General features: G+C 43.5%; 1 protein-coding gene and 1 pseudogene across 1 annotated transcript in view; one reads left to right on the forward strand and one right to left on the reverse strand.

Moving 5' to 3' along the window:
- Positions 1-13,416, forward strand: part of RBMX (RNA binding motif protein X-linked) — a 66,342-nt gene that overhangs the window by 23,459 nt on the left and 29,467 nt on the right. Inside the window, exon 10 of the mRNA XM_031660860.1 lies at positions 6,672-6,766. The gene's annotated coding sequence lies outside the window, so the exon portion shown is untranslated. The remainder of the gene's footprint in view (positions 1-6,671; positions 6,767-13,416) is intronic.
- LOC101014298 lies at positions 6,173-7,176 on the reverse strand (annotated as a pseudogene).

Consider the following 13,416-nt stretch of genomic DNA (forward strand, 5'->3'; position numbering starts at 1 on the left):
GTCATGTATATTAATACATGTAATACTTTATGAATCATTACTTAAGGTGACGTTTAGTCATCCACACAGAAATGTCACATGTAAAATTAGGTGTAAGTAATGAGGTTGCTGGAGTTGTATGGGTTGGAGGTAAATTTGGGAGTCATAAGCATGTGGATGGCACTATAAGGTATGAATATCAAAGTGGGTGAGATCACTCAGGAAGAATGTAAATCGAGAAGTCCAAGGACTGAATCCTGGCATGCTCCAACATTTTAGAGGCCCACGAGGTGAGAATGTAACATGAAATCTGAAAAGGAGTGGGCTCAGAGGTAGGAGGAAAATCAGGATAGTGTGTTTTCTAGAAAGCCAAGAGAAAGTTGCAAGAATGACTGTTGAATGCTACTCAGAGGTAAAGAAAAAGGAGTGAGCATTCGACACAACATGCTACATGGGTTGGGCGTACTAACATGCAGTCAACAAAAGCCATTTCAGGGGGATGGAGGGTGCACAACCGTATTTGAAGTGGATTGAGGTGAGGATGGCACAGAAACAAAGACAAGAACTAGAGTGAGCTATTTCGAGAAGTTTTGCTGTGGTGAAGGACAGAAAAGTAGGAGGATGTGGGGTCAGGGGAGGTATTTTAAAAATGGGAGATACTAGAATATCTTTATTTTTTATTTTTTATTGAGATGGAGTTTTACTCTTGTCGCCCAGGCTGGAGTGCAATGGTGTGATCTTGGCTCACGGCAACCTCCCAGGTTCAAGTGATTCTCCTGCCTCAGCCTCCCGAGTAGCTAAGATTACAGGCACACGCCACCATGCCCGGATAATTTTGTATTTTTAGTAGAGCCAGTGTTTCTCCATGTTGATGAGGCTGGTCTCGAACTCCTGACCTCAGGTGATCTGCCCAACTCGGCCTCCCAGAGTGCTGGGATTACAGGTGTGAGCCACTGTGCCTGGCACTAGAATATAGGTTTGTGGGACTGTTCCAGTAAAGGGGCAGAAATTAAGACATGAGAATGAGGGGATGACAGTATTAATGAAGTCTTCAGATAAGGGAAGATGGAAGCCAAAAAAGTTATAGGGTGACGTGAAGAGCAGAAGTATTGGCCGGGCATGATGGCTTAAGCCTGTAATCCCAGCACTTTGGGAGGCCAAGACGGGCAGATCACGAGGTCAGGAGATCGAGACCATCCTGGCTAACATGGTGAAACCCCGTCTCTACTAAAAAATAAACTAGCCGGTCGAGGTGGCGGGTGCCTGTAGTCCTCAGGAGGCTGAGGCAGGAGAATGGCGTAAACCCGGGAGGCGGAGCTTGCAGTGAGCTGAGATCCGGCCACTGCACTCCAGCCTTGGCGACAAAGCGAGACTCTGTCTCAACAACAACAAAAAAAGAGCAGAAGTATTTCATCTACCACATTACGAGGGAAGGAAGGCAAAGAATGAGAGTGGACAAGCAAGAGATTAGTAGATTAGGTTGTGGGAAAATAAGGAAATTTACTTATTTATTTATTTATGAGATGGATCACCTTCTGTTCCCCAGGCTAGAGCGAAGTGGCATGATCTCGGCTCACTGCAATCTCTGTCTCTTGGGTTCAAGGGATTCTACTGCCTCAGCCTCCTGAGTAGATGGGATTACAGGTGCCTGCCACCATGCCTGACAATTTTTTGTATTTTTAGTAGAGACAGGGTTTCACCATGTTGGCCAGGCTGGTCCTGAACTCCTGACCTCACGTGATCTGCCCGCCTCAGCCTCCCAAAGTGCTGAGATTACAGGCGTGAGCCACTGTACCCTGCCAGGAAACTTTTAGTATTGTTTCTTTCTTCTAGTTATTTAGAGGCAAAGTTATCAGCTGAAAGTGAGGAGGAGTGAGAAGTGGAGGTTTGAGGAGAGATAATAAATGAGACAGTCATCTGAAAAATTGGAAAGTGAACAAACTAGAGAAGTATTTGGTAGTCTTAAGTCCCATTTGAGATTTGTATCATGAATTTATAGAGAAACTAGTTCAACATGTTTATATATTTTTCTCTACCAACACTTACAGCTTGAGTGCAGGTGGTGGTTCCACAAAGCAAGTATACAATGGGGGAGAAGTTAATGCTCGAAGATAATTGATGTACCATGAGAAGGTAGAATGGATATGGGACAGTAAAATCAACAATAACTATGCACTACACTATGCTGTCCACATACTACCCCAGTTCCTTATTCTCCTTTGTGGCCAAATGTCTTGAAAGAGTTACGTATGCCTGCTGCCTACAATTCCCCTTACCACATTCTCTTTAATTCATTTCAGTCAAGCTTTCACTCACAATGCAAAAAGACTTCGCATTTCAGTCAAAGCAGTTTCAGTGAAACTGCTCTTGTCAAGGTCACCAGTGACCTGCACATTGTTAGATTCAATCTGAATTTTCCTCTTACTTCCATATTTGACTCCTTCCCTGATAGTATCCTAATTTTAGGATACTACACTTTCTTTTTCTTCTACCCTATTGATCACTACTTCCAGTCTCTTGCTGATCCTCTTCCCTAACTTTTATTTTTTTTTGTTTTGGAGACAGGGTCTCACTGTGTCACCCAGGCTGGAGTGCAGTGGTATGATCTCTGCTCACTGCAACCTCCGCCTCCCAGGCTTGAGGGATTCTCTTCCCTCTGCCTCCTGAGTAGCTGGGATTATAGGTGCCCACCACCATGGCCGGCCAATTTTTGTGTTTTTAGTAGAGACGGGGTTTCATCATGTTATCCAGGCTGGTTTTGAACGCCTGGCCTCAAATGATCTGCCTGACTCGGCCTCCCAAAGTGTTGTGATTACAGGTGTGAGCCGCTGTGCCGGGCCGACGTACCAATTTTTAAAAACCCATTGTTTCTTTTTGTCTTCTCTTGATAGAATTACAATCTCCATAGGATCAGGGCCTGTTTTATTCCTGCATCCCCAAAGCCTGAGATGATGCCTAGAACATAGTAGTAGTTCAGCAAGTATATGTTAATTGAATGAATATGCTTCACTTCTCATTTGTTCTTCCAAAAATACCACTGCCTAACATACTTTAACTATTTGGCATACATCTTCAAGTGTACTGCTTTATGGTTGCCCCAAAGACAACCCTAAGTTTTGTGAATATTTGCATTCAACTCCAAGTGCAGAATGTCTGCAATCTTATTTTTCCAATATATAAACTGAAAATGTTAAACTGTATCCCTAAACATTCTATATAAAATATTGGGAGAAGAGAAAACAACAGTATGATGCAGTAAAAGGAGAAATTCAGGTAGAGACTATAACTCTTGCTTAGGTAACTAGTCACAAGGCAATAATTGGTAATTATAATATTCTTCCTAAAATACCCATTTTGTATATATGTATATATTTTTTACCTCAGTTAATGGTTGGTATTTTACTTGGTTTACTAATCCTTCAGTCCTGAGGGGTCTAAGCCTGTGTGATGTTGTAATAATCTTCCTTCAGCTTTTTTTTTTTTTTTTTTTTTTTTTTGAGACAGAGTCTTCCTCTGTAGCCCAGGCTGGAGTGCAGTGGTGCGATCTCAGCTCACTGCAAGCTCCGCCTCCAAGGTTCATGCCATTCTCCTGCCTCAGCCTCCTGAGTAGCTGGGACTACAGGCGTCCACCACCACACCCAGCTAATTTTTTTAGTAGAGTCAGGGTTTCACCGTGTTAGCCAGGATGGTCTCGATCTCCTGACCTCGTGATCCACCCGCCTTAGCCTCCCAAAGTACTGAGATTACAGGCTTGAGCCACTGCACCTGGCCTCCTTTAGCTTTTAAAAAACATTTTGGCTGGGTGTGATGGCTCACAACTGTAATCTCAGCACTTTGGGAGGATAGCTTGAGGCCTAGGCAACATAGACCCTGTTTCCATGAAAAATAAAATTAGCTGGGCATGATGGCACTTGCCTATAGTCCTAGCTACTCAGGAGACAGGCCGGAGGATTGCTTGAGCCCATTAAGCCTGCAGTAAACTATGATCACACCACTGTACTCCAGCCTGGGGTGACAGAGCGAGACCCTGTCTCATAAAACAAACAAAACCGTTTTTATTCCACCACAAAAATGGGCATGAAAAAGATTTTAAAAATTGAAGTGTAACACACAGAAAAGTAAACAAAGTAACTTCCACTTCTGGAAATGATGGAGTAATTGATACAGCACCTGCTGTCTCCCCATAAACAACTGTAAAACTAACCAACATATAATGAGGCAACTGTTTTGAGACATTGCACAATAAGTACTCTAGAAATACAATCCCTGAGAAAACCACATGAGGAGAGCCCCATGGAGCCCCATGTTCATTCAATTCTCTGACTAGGGGCAATTTTCTGATTGTAGCACAGGAAGGTGAAGTTCAAACACAGCACACTGTTCTCACTCACTGGACAAGGGAAGCAAAGATCACAGTTTGGGTTTTGAAGTGGAAAAACATAGCGTCCCCGAGATGTTGGTGTGGGGGTTCCCTGCGGGTCTTTTAAAATTTTTTTTTGATTTTTGAGACGGAGTCTCACTCTGTTTTCCAGGTTGGAGTGCAGTGGTGCCATCTTGGCTCACTGTAACCTCCATCTCCCAGATTCAAGTGATTCTCCTGCCTCAGCCTTTCGAATAGCTGGGACTACAGGCATCCGCCACCATGTCCGGCTAATTTTTGTATTTTTAAGTAGAGATGAGGTTTTGCCATGTTGGCCGGCTGGTCTTGAACTCCTGACCTCAGGTGATCTGCCCACCTCGGCGTCCCAAAGTATTGAGATTACAGGCGTGAGCCACCACCCTATGGGTCTTTTAAGAAAATTTAAATTTGTGAGAGAAAAACATCTGAACATCAGGTACAGTCTGATTCGCAAAGATTCAACAGTATCTCACTGCCCAGGTGTGGTAGCTCACACCTATAATCCCAGCACTTTGGGAGGCCGAGGCAGAAGGATCACTTGAGGCCAAGAGTTTGAGACCAGCCTTTGAAACATAGCGAGACCCCATCTCTACAAAAAACTTAAAAATTAGCTGGGTGTGGTGGTACCTGCCTGTAGTTCCAACTATTTGGGAGGCTGAGGTGGGAGGATCGCTTGAGCCTGGAAGTTCGAGGCTGCAGTGAGTGTGGTTGTGGTTCTGCACTCCAGCCTGGGTGACGGAGACCCTGTCTCAAAAACAAAAAAAATCTGAAAAAATAAAACCCACCACCACAACAGACACCCAAAACAAACAACACCTATGTCATAACTCATTCCTGGACTATTCTTACGCAGTTTGCAGGAGAAATTCCAGGTGGAGCATCAGCTGAACATTTATCTAAATTCATAAAGTCATCTAACCTATTACACAATACATCATGACTACAGTCTACAAAATAGGCAATTTAGGCCCCTTTTTATTTATTCATTTATTTATTTATTTTGAGACGGAATTTCGCTCTTGTTGCCCAGGCTAGAGTGCAATGGCTCAATCTCAGCTCACTGCAACCTCCGCCTCAGCCTCCTGAGTAGCTGGGATTACAGGTGTCTGCCACCATGCCCTGCTAATTTTTTTTGTATTTTTAGTAGAGACGGGGTTTCACCATGTTGGCCAGACTGGTCTCGAACTTCTGACCTCAGGTGATCCATCTGCGTCGGCCTCCCAATATGCTGGAATTACAGACGTGAGCCACCGCGCCTGGCCAGGCCCCTTTTTAAAAATGAAAAAATATTTCTATTACAGGCTTATTTTGAGCATGTTCAGTTAGATGACAGCTTTATTTTTATTTGCAATTGATAGCAACAGAATACCTTCTCAAGTATCTATAGGCAAAATATGTTAGTTGTGTGATATTTGCACCCTGAAGTATACTTCGACATGTGTGAGTTCACATGAGAGAATGAAACCACTGTGACAAGATCCTGGCTGATGATCAAGACTAGGATACTTTTCATATTTGTTTAAAACATTTACATCAGGGAAAAAAGGAAGAACATACAGAGAAACAACACCATTGTTTTTTCTTTTTTCTTTTTTTTTTTTTTTCCAGATGGAGTTTCGCTTGTTGCCCAGGCTGGAGTGCAATGGTGAGATCTTGGCTCACTGCAACCTCCACCTCCCGGGTTTAAGCGATTCTCCTGCCTCAGCCTCCCGAGTAGTTGGAATTACAGGTGTACACCACCACGCTCGGCTAATATTTTGTATTTTTAGTAGAGACGGGGTTTCACCATACTAGTCAGGCTGGTCTCAAACTCCTGACCTCAGGTGATCGATCCACCTACCTCGGCCTCCCAAAGTGCTGGGATTACAGGCATGAGCCACTGTGCCTGGCCAGACACCATTCTTTTTCAGTGAAACAGTCTAATTCCGGAGAATGAGCCTTCCAGTTTGAATGCAATGTGTGTGGTCCCAGTGTTTAATTCTTTTGAATCCAAGTACATGCCTATGGCTAGGAGGAACACTTAAGGATGAAGCAAGTTTGGAGGAAAGTGTTAACTGAACTACAGAGATGGTCACTGATAAAACAAGTTCTTAGAATTTCTCAGACACACCCAGAGGTGAAGGGCAGCCGGAACTATCAACACAATGGAAAAATGAGCTCACCCAACTGCACACACAGAGCTTCTAGAAGGGTTAACAGCTCTTGCCATAGGTTCCTGGTTGTAGTTGACAATATCTGCCTTCACCACACTCTGTGACTGTTCTGTTTCTGCTTTGTTTAATTTGATTCGAAGGATTTCAGCAGCAACTTTTTGAAAACACAGGAAGACAGAGTCTGTTGCCTTGGCTGAAACCAAGTGGCTATTAAAACCGTTTTCCTGGCAAAACCGTAAGTGTTTTTCAGGTTTTACTGTTCGATTATGCTCCAAATCAATTTTATTGCCCACTAAGGCAACCAGTGGCTGAGTTTCTGACTCTTCACTCACTTTCTTCATTAATCTTCTAAAAATTCTCAAAGCTTGGATAACTTGTAATATCATATACCAAGAGGATTTCCTGTGCTCCATAGATGCATCTGTCCAACATTTTGCTTCCTATTGTCTGGCCTCCTGTATCCCAGACTAGAGAGTAGCATTCAAGTTTCCTGGCAATGTTATCGTTTTCAAAATAAATCCAGTCCTATAGTTTGTACTGGTTCCTGAAAGTTTTCTGAGCAAAATCTGCAGCTAAGGAGGTCTTCCGGGAGGTGCTGTTCCTGGCTCTCTTCCTTAGAGTCCTACATGATGTCCCAGGAACCATGCCCACCCCCCTCCCCCAGGTGGAGGGAGGAGGGGAAGGAGAATGTCTCCAGGGGTGAGGGAGGAAGAAGGGAGGTAGTGGGGACAGTACCTCACTTGTCTGCTCGATGTCAGCAGCTACTGGAGAATCTCTCGCCAGGTGCCATCTTGCCAATCTCTTCTCCCTCTGCCTCCTGTGGGTCTTTTGTTGAGGGCTGGGCTGTACATGCGTAGTATGAGTTCCTTTGAGGCCTAGAAAAGAGCAGCTGCTATGGGGTTGAAAGAAGAATGGAGAAGGCCAGGTGCAGTGGCTCATGCCTGTAATCCCAGCACTTGGGGAGGCCAAGGTGGGCGGATCAGTTGAAGTCAGAAGTTTGAGACCAGCCTAGCCAACATGGCAAAACCCCATCTCTACTGAAAATACAGAAATTAGCCGGGTATGGTGGCTCATGCCTATAGTCCCAGCTACTTGAGAGGCTGAGGCAGGAGAATGGTTTGAACCCAGGAGGCAGAGGTTGCAGTGAGCCAACATTGCGCCATTGCACTCCAGCCTGGGTGACAGAGCAAGAGTCTGTCTCAAAAAAAAAAAAAAAAAAAAAAAGAATGGAGATAGTAGAGGTTGCACAGTGCTGAGAAATATGAGGTTCTGACCTCGCCAGAGTGGAGAGAACTTTTTAACATCATAGGCATTCACTTGAAAAACCACACCTTAGGGGAAAGAACCACCTTAGGGACTACTCTAGGCGGGGCGTGGTGGCTCACGCCTGTAATCCCAGCACTTTGGGAGGCCAAGGTGGGCGGATCACGAGGTCAGGAGTTTGAGACCAGCCTGGCCAACATGGTGAAAACCCGTCTCTATCAAAAATACAAAAAAATTAGCTGGGCATAGTGACATGCGCCTGTCATTCCAGCTACTTGGGAGGCTGAGGCAAGAGAATCGCTGAACCTGGGTGGCAGAGGTTGCAGTGAGCTGAGATTAGGGCACTGTACTCCAGCCTGGGAGAAGAGCAAGACTCCATCTCGAAAAAATAAAAATAAAAGGCCGGATGCGGTGGCTCTCGCTTGTAATCCCAGCACTTTGGGAGGCTGAGGCAGGCGGATCATGAGGTCAGGAGATCGACACCATCCTGGCTAACACGGTGAAACCCCATCTCTACTAAAAATACAAATAAAATTAGCCGAGCATGGTGGCGGGGGCCTGTAGTCCCAGCTACTCGGGAGGCTGAGGCAGGAGAATGGCGTGAACCCGGGAGGCGGAGCTTGCAGTGAGCCGAGATCGTGCCACTGTACTCCAGCCTGGGTGACAGAGTGAGACTGTCTCCAAAAAAAAAAAAAAAAGACTACTCTAAGACTGCCCTAATAAAGCCTAAATTATGCCTCACTAGGATCAAGGATCAAGAAAATTAACTGCCTCTCAGAACAAAACTCAATACTTTTCAAAAGATGCAGCATAATCCAGATTCCTTACAACATACCACTCACAGTGTGCAATCTACAATGAAACATTTACTAAACATGCCATGAAACAGGAAAACATGACCCATAAACAGAAGAAAATGCCATAGGTTCCCGTTTTTTATTCCCTTCCTATCTTCCCTTTCCTTCTCTGCTTCTGTTCCTTTTCCATCTTTTTTTTTCTATGCATCTCTTCCCTTTCTTTCCTTTCTCTACCCATTTCCTTTCATTCGCACCCGGCCTACTATATTTCTATCTGAATCAAACCATCTTTTTTTTTTTTTTTTTTGAGATGGAGTCTTGCTCTGTCACCCAAGCTGGAGTTCAGTGGCGTGATCTCAGCTCACTGTAACCTCTGCCTCCCAGGTTCAAGCGATTCTCCTGCCTCAGCCTACTCTGAGTAGCTGGGACTACAGGCGCCTACCACCACGCCCACCTAATTTTTATATTTTGGTAGAGATGGGGTTTTACCATATTGGCCAGGCTGGTCTCTAACTCCTGACCTTGTGATCTGCCTGCCTGGGCCTCCCAAAGTGCTGGGATTACGGGTGTGAGTCACCATGCCCAGCCCTCTTCTCATCTTTCTTTCCCTTTCCATGTTTTCTTTTATTCTGTTACCATCTATCTTTCCCATATAACCATCGTGTCCCACATTCTTCCTTTCCCTTCTCATTTCCCAATCCCTTTCTTTATTTCCTTCCTTTCCCTCACTTTTTTTTTTTTTTTTTTTGAGACCGAGTCTCAGTCTCGTTGTCCAGGCTAGAGTACAGTAGCGTGATCTCAGTTCCCTGCAACCTTTGCCTCCCGGTTCAAGTGATTCTCCTGCCTCAGCCTCCAGAGTAGCTGGGATTACAGGTGCCCGCCACCATGCCTTGCTGATTTTTGTAGTTTTAGTAGAGACAAGAGTTTCACTATCTTGGTCAGGCTGGCCTTGAACTCCTGACTTCGTGATCCACCCGCCGCAGCCTCCCAAAGTGCTGGGATTATAGGCGTGAACCGCCGCCTCTGGCCCCTTTCCTTCACTTCTAATCATTTTTTCTCTTCATACCTTCCCTTCCCTGTATGGAAAAGTTGGCAGTGGGTCACCACGGGGCATCAAAGAAGTAAGGGGAGAGCTACACAAAGGCATATTGATAGCATGTTCACCAGAGTTCAAAGTTTTAGGGTCTTGGTGGGTAGAGGGATCATGAAGTGGCAAGAAGATGAGATTGCTGGTGTGGTGGGGTGGGGATTACTTGCACTGAGCAAATAAGTAAATGTATTGAACGGGCTCAATAGCAGAATGAATATGACAGAGGAAGGAATCAGTAAACATGAACATAAAATAATACAAATTATCTAATCTGAGGCCAGGTGCAGTGGCTCATACCTGTAATGCCAGCACTTTTGGAGGCTGAGGCAGGAGGATCACCTGAGCTCAGGAGTTTGAGATCAGTATGGACAACATGGTGAGACCCCATCTCTACCAAAAACTTAAAATTTAGCCGGGCATGGTGGTGCATGTCTGTAGTCCAAGCTACTTAGGGGGCTGAGGTAGAAGGATCGCTTGGGCCCAGGAGATGGAGGCTGCAGTGAGCTATGATTGTGCTGTTGCCCTCCAGCCTGGGGGACAGAGTGAGACCTTGTCTAAAAAAAAAATTAATCTGAGCAACAGATAGAAAGTAAACGTAAATATATGGCCGGGTGCAGTGGTTCGTGCATGTAATCCCAGCACTTTGGGAAGCTGAGGTGGGCAGATCGCTTGAGCTCAGAAAATCAAGACAAGCCTGGGCAATGTGGCAAAACCCCTTCCCTACAAAAATATAAAAATTAACCAGGCATGGTGGTGTGCACCTGTAGTCTCAGCTACTTGGGAGGATGAGGGTGAGAGGATCGCTTGAGCTTGGGAGGTGGAGGTTGCAGCAAGATTGTGCCACTGAACTCTAGCCTGGGTGACAGAGCGAGACAGTCTCAAAAAAAAAAAAAAAAAAAAATAGAGCCCCAGAGACCTGTGGTACAATAACAAAAGAAGTAAATAACACATATTGTAAGAGTTACAGAATAAGAAGTGAGAGAAAATGTGGGGTTGAAAATATATTGGATGAAATAAGGCTAAAATTTTCCTAAATTTTGTGAAAGGTGTAAACTTACAGATTCAAGAAGTTGTGAATGAATGCCAGAGGATAAACTCAAAGAAATACATGCTAAGATACTTTTTTTTTTAAGAGGAGTCTCACTCTGTCACCCAGGCTGGAGTGCAGTGGCATGATCTCGGTTCACTGCAACCTCAGCCTCCCCAGTAGCTGGGATTACAGGCACCTACCACCATACCCAGCTAATTTTTGTATTTTTAGTAGAGACGAGGTTTCACCATGTTGGCCAGGCTAGTCTCGAACTCCTGACCTCAGGTGATCCCCCTGCCTCGGCCTCCCAAAGTGCTGGAATTATAGGCATGAGCCACCGCACCTGACCCGCTGAGACACATCTTAATTAAACTTTTGAAAACTAAAAGGAAAAGTCTTGAAGGTGGCTACAGAGAAATGATGTGTTGTATATAGGGGAACACCAATTTGAATGGCAGCAAATTTTTCACCTGAAACAATGGAGGTCAGAAGGCAGTGGCACAGTATTTTATAAGTTATCTCAAGAAAATAACTATCAATTACAAATTCTCTCTCTGGTGACAATATCCTTGAGGAATGAAGGAGAAATAAAGACATTTTTAGACAAAGGAAAACAGAGAATTTGATGCTAGCGGACCTACCCTCAAAGAATGGCTGATGGAAGTTCTCCAAACAGAAAGGAAATTACAACAGAAGATGTGGAACTTCAAAAAGAAAAAAGAACAATGGAGTAGGTAAAAGTAGGAATAAGAATAATAGACTATCTTCAACAGTTTTAGAAATATTTGGTGGTTGAACCAAAGTCATATCATCTGATATGGTGCTCAGTGTATGTAGAAGAAATGTACATTGTCACTACATATGCTTTGCATATAATTGTATTTTTAAATGGATGTAATATGTAAATATGTTTTAAGAGTGGGGAGGGTGAAGAAACTTGAATGGAAGCAAAGTTTCTGCACTTCATTCAAAACATAAATTGTATATATTGTTGATATCACTAGACTGAATAGTTATGTATTTATATTGTGATAGAGTGACCACTAAGCCAATACAAAGTGGTATGTTCAAAAATACTATAACTAATTCAAGATACAATTCTACAGAATGTTTAAGAAACTCACATGAGGCCGGGTGTGGTGGCTCACACCTGTAATCCCAGCACTTTGGTAGGCTGAGGTGGGTGAATTACCTGAGGTCAGGAGTTCAAGACCAGCCTGGCCAGTATGGTGAAACCCCATCTCTACTAAAACTACAAAAATTAGCCGGGCGTGGTAGCTCATGTCTGTAATCCCAGCTACTCGGGAGACTGAGGCAGGAGAATCAGTTGAACCTGGGAGGCGGAGTTTGCAGTGAGCCGAGATGGCGCCGTTGCACTCCTATCTGGGCAACACAGCAAGACTGTCTCAAAAAAAAAAAAAGTAAAGGAAAACAGAAGAATGAGAAACTGAGAAACAGAAGGGACAGAAAAAAAATAAATGGCAAACATAAGCCCTAACACATCAATAATTATTATGAAAGTTAATGATCTGAATATACTAATTATAACACAAATTGGAAGAGTAGATACAGAATGTAATCCAACTATGTGCTATGTACAGTAAGCTGATTTCAAAACATGGTTGACATAGGTAAGTTGAAAGTAAAAGGATGGAAAAAGATGTCATACAAATATATAATGAAATAATCAGGAATGTATTAATATCAGATACAGTAGACTTCAAAGCAAAGAAAATTACTAGGGATAAAGAGGGGCATTATTTAATGATGAAAGGATCAATCTAAAGAAGACGATGATCCTTAATTTTGTATCCACCAAACAACAAAGCTTAACCTTCATAAATAAAAACTGATAGAATTAAGAAGAAATTTAAACATCCATAATCACCAAACAACAAAGCTTAACCTTTATAAATAAAAACTGATAGAATTAAGAAGAAATTTAAACATCCATAATTGTAGACAGGGATTTCAATATCCACACTCAGTATTGACAGACTACTGTAAATATAATCAGCAAAGATATAGAAGAACTGAAGAATGTCATCAACTAAGAGGATCCAGTTGACGTTTATAGAACACTCTACCAACAACAGAATACACATTACTTTCAAGTGCCCATAAAATATTCGCCAAGATAGAATCATATCCTGGGTCATAAAACTCAATTAAAAAAAAATTCAACTCAGAACATATTTTCTGTTGCTGCTGTAACAAATTACCACATACTTAGTGGTTTAGATAATTACAAATATATTATCTTACATTTCTGTAAGTCAGGTGTCTGACATGGGTCTCAGGTTAAAATCAAGGCACCAGAAGAGCTGCATTCTTTTCTTTCTTGTTTTTTTTTTTTTTTTTTTTTGAGATGGGAGTTTCACTCTTCTTGCCCAGACTGGAGTGCAATGGTGCGATCTCGGCTCACCGCAACCTCCGCCTCCCAGGTTCAAGCGATTCTCCTGCTTCAGCCTCCGGAGTAGCTGAGATTACAGGCATGCACCACCATGCCCGGCTAATTTTCTATTTTTAGTAGAGATGGGGTCTCACCATGTTAGTCAGGCTGGTCTCGAACTCCTGACCTCAGGTGATCCACCTACCTCGGCCTCCCAAAGTGCTGGGATTACAGGTGTGAGGTACCGTGCCTGGCCGGCTGCATTCCTTTCTATAGGCTCTAAGGGAGAATCCATTTCCTTGCTCAATTGTTG

The sequence above is a fragment of the Papio anubis genome, chromosome X (assembly GCF_008728515.1).
Source record: "Papio anubis isolate 15944 chromosome X, Panubis1.0, whole genome shotgun sequence".
NCBI classification, from domain to species: Eukaryota; Metazoa; Chordata; class Mammalia; order Primates; family Cercopithecidae; genus Papio; species Papio anubis.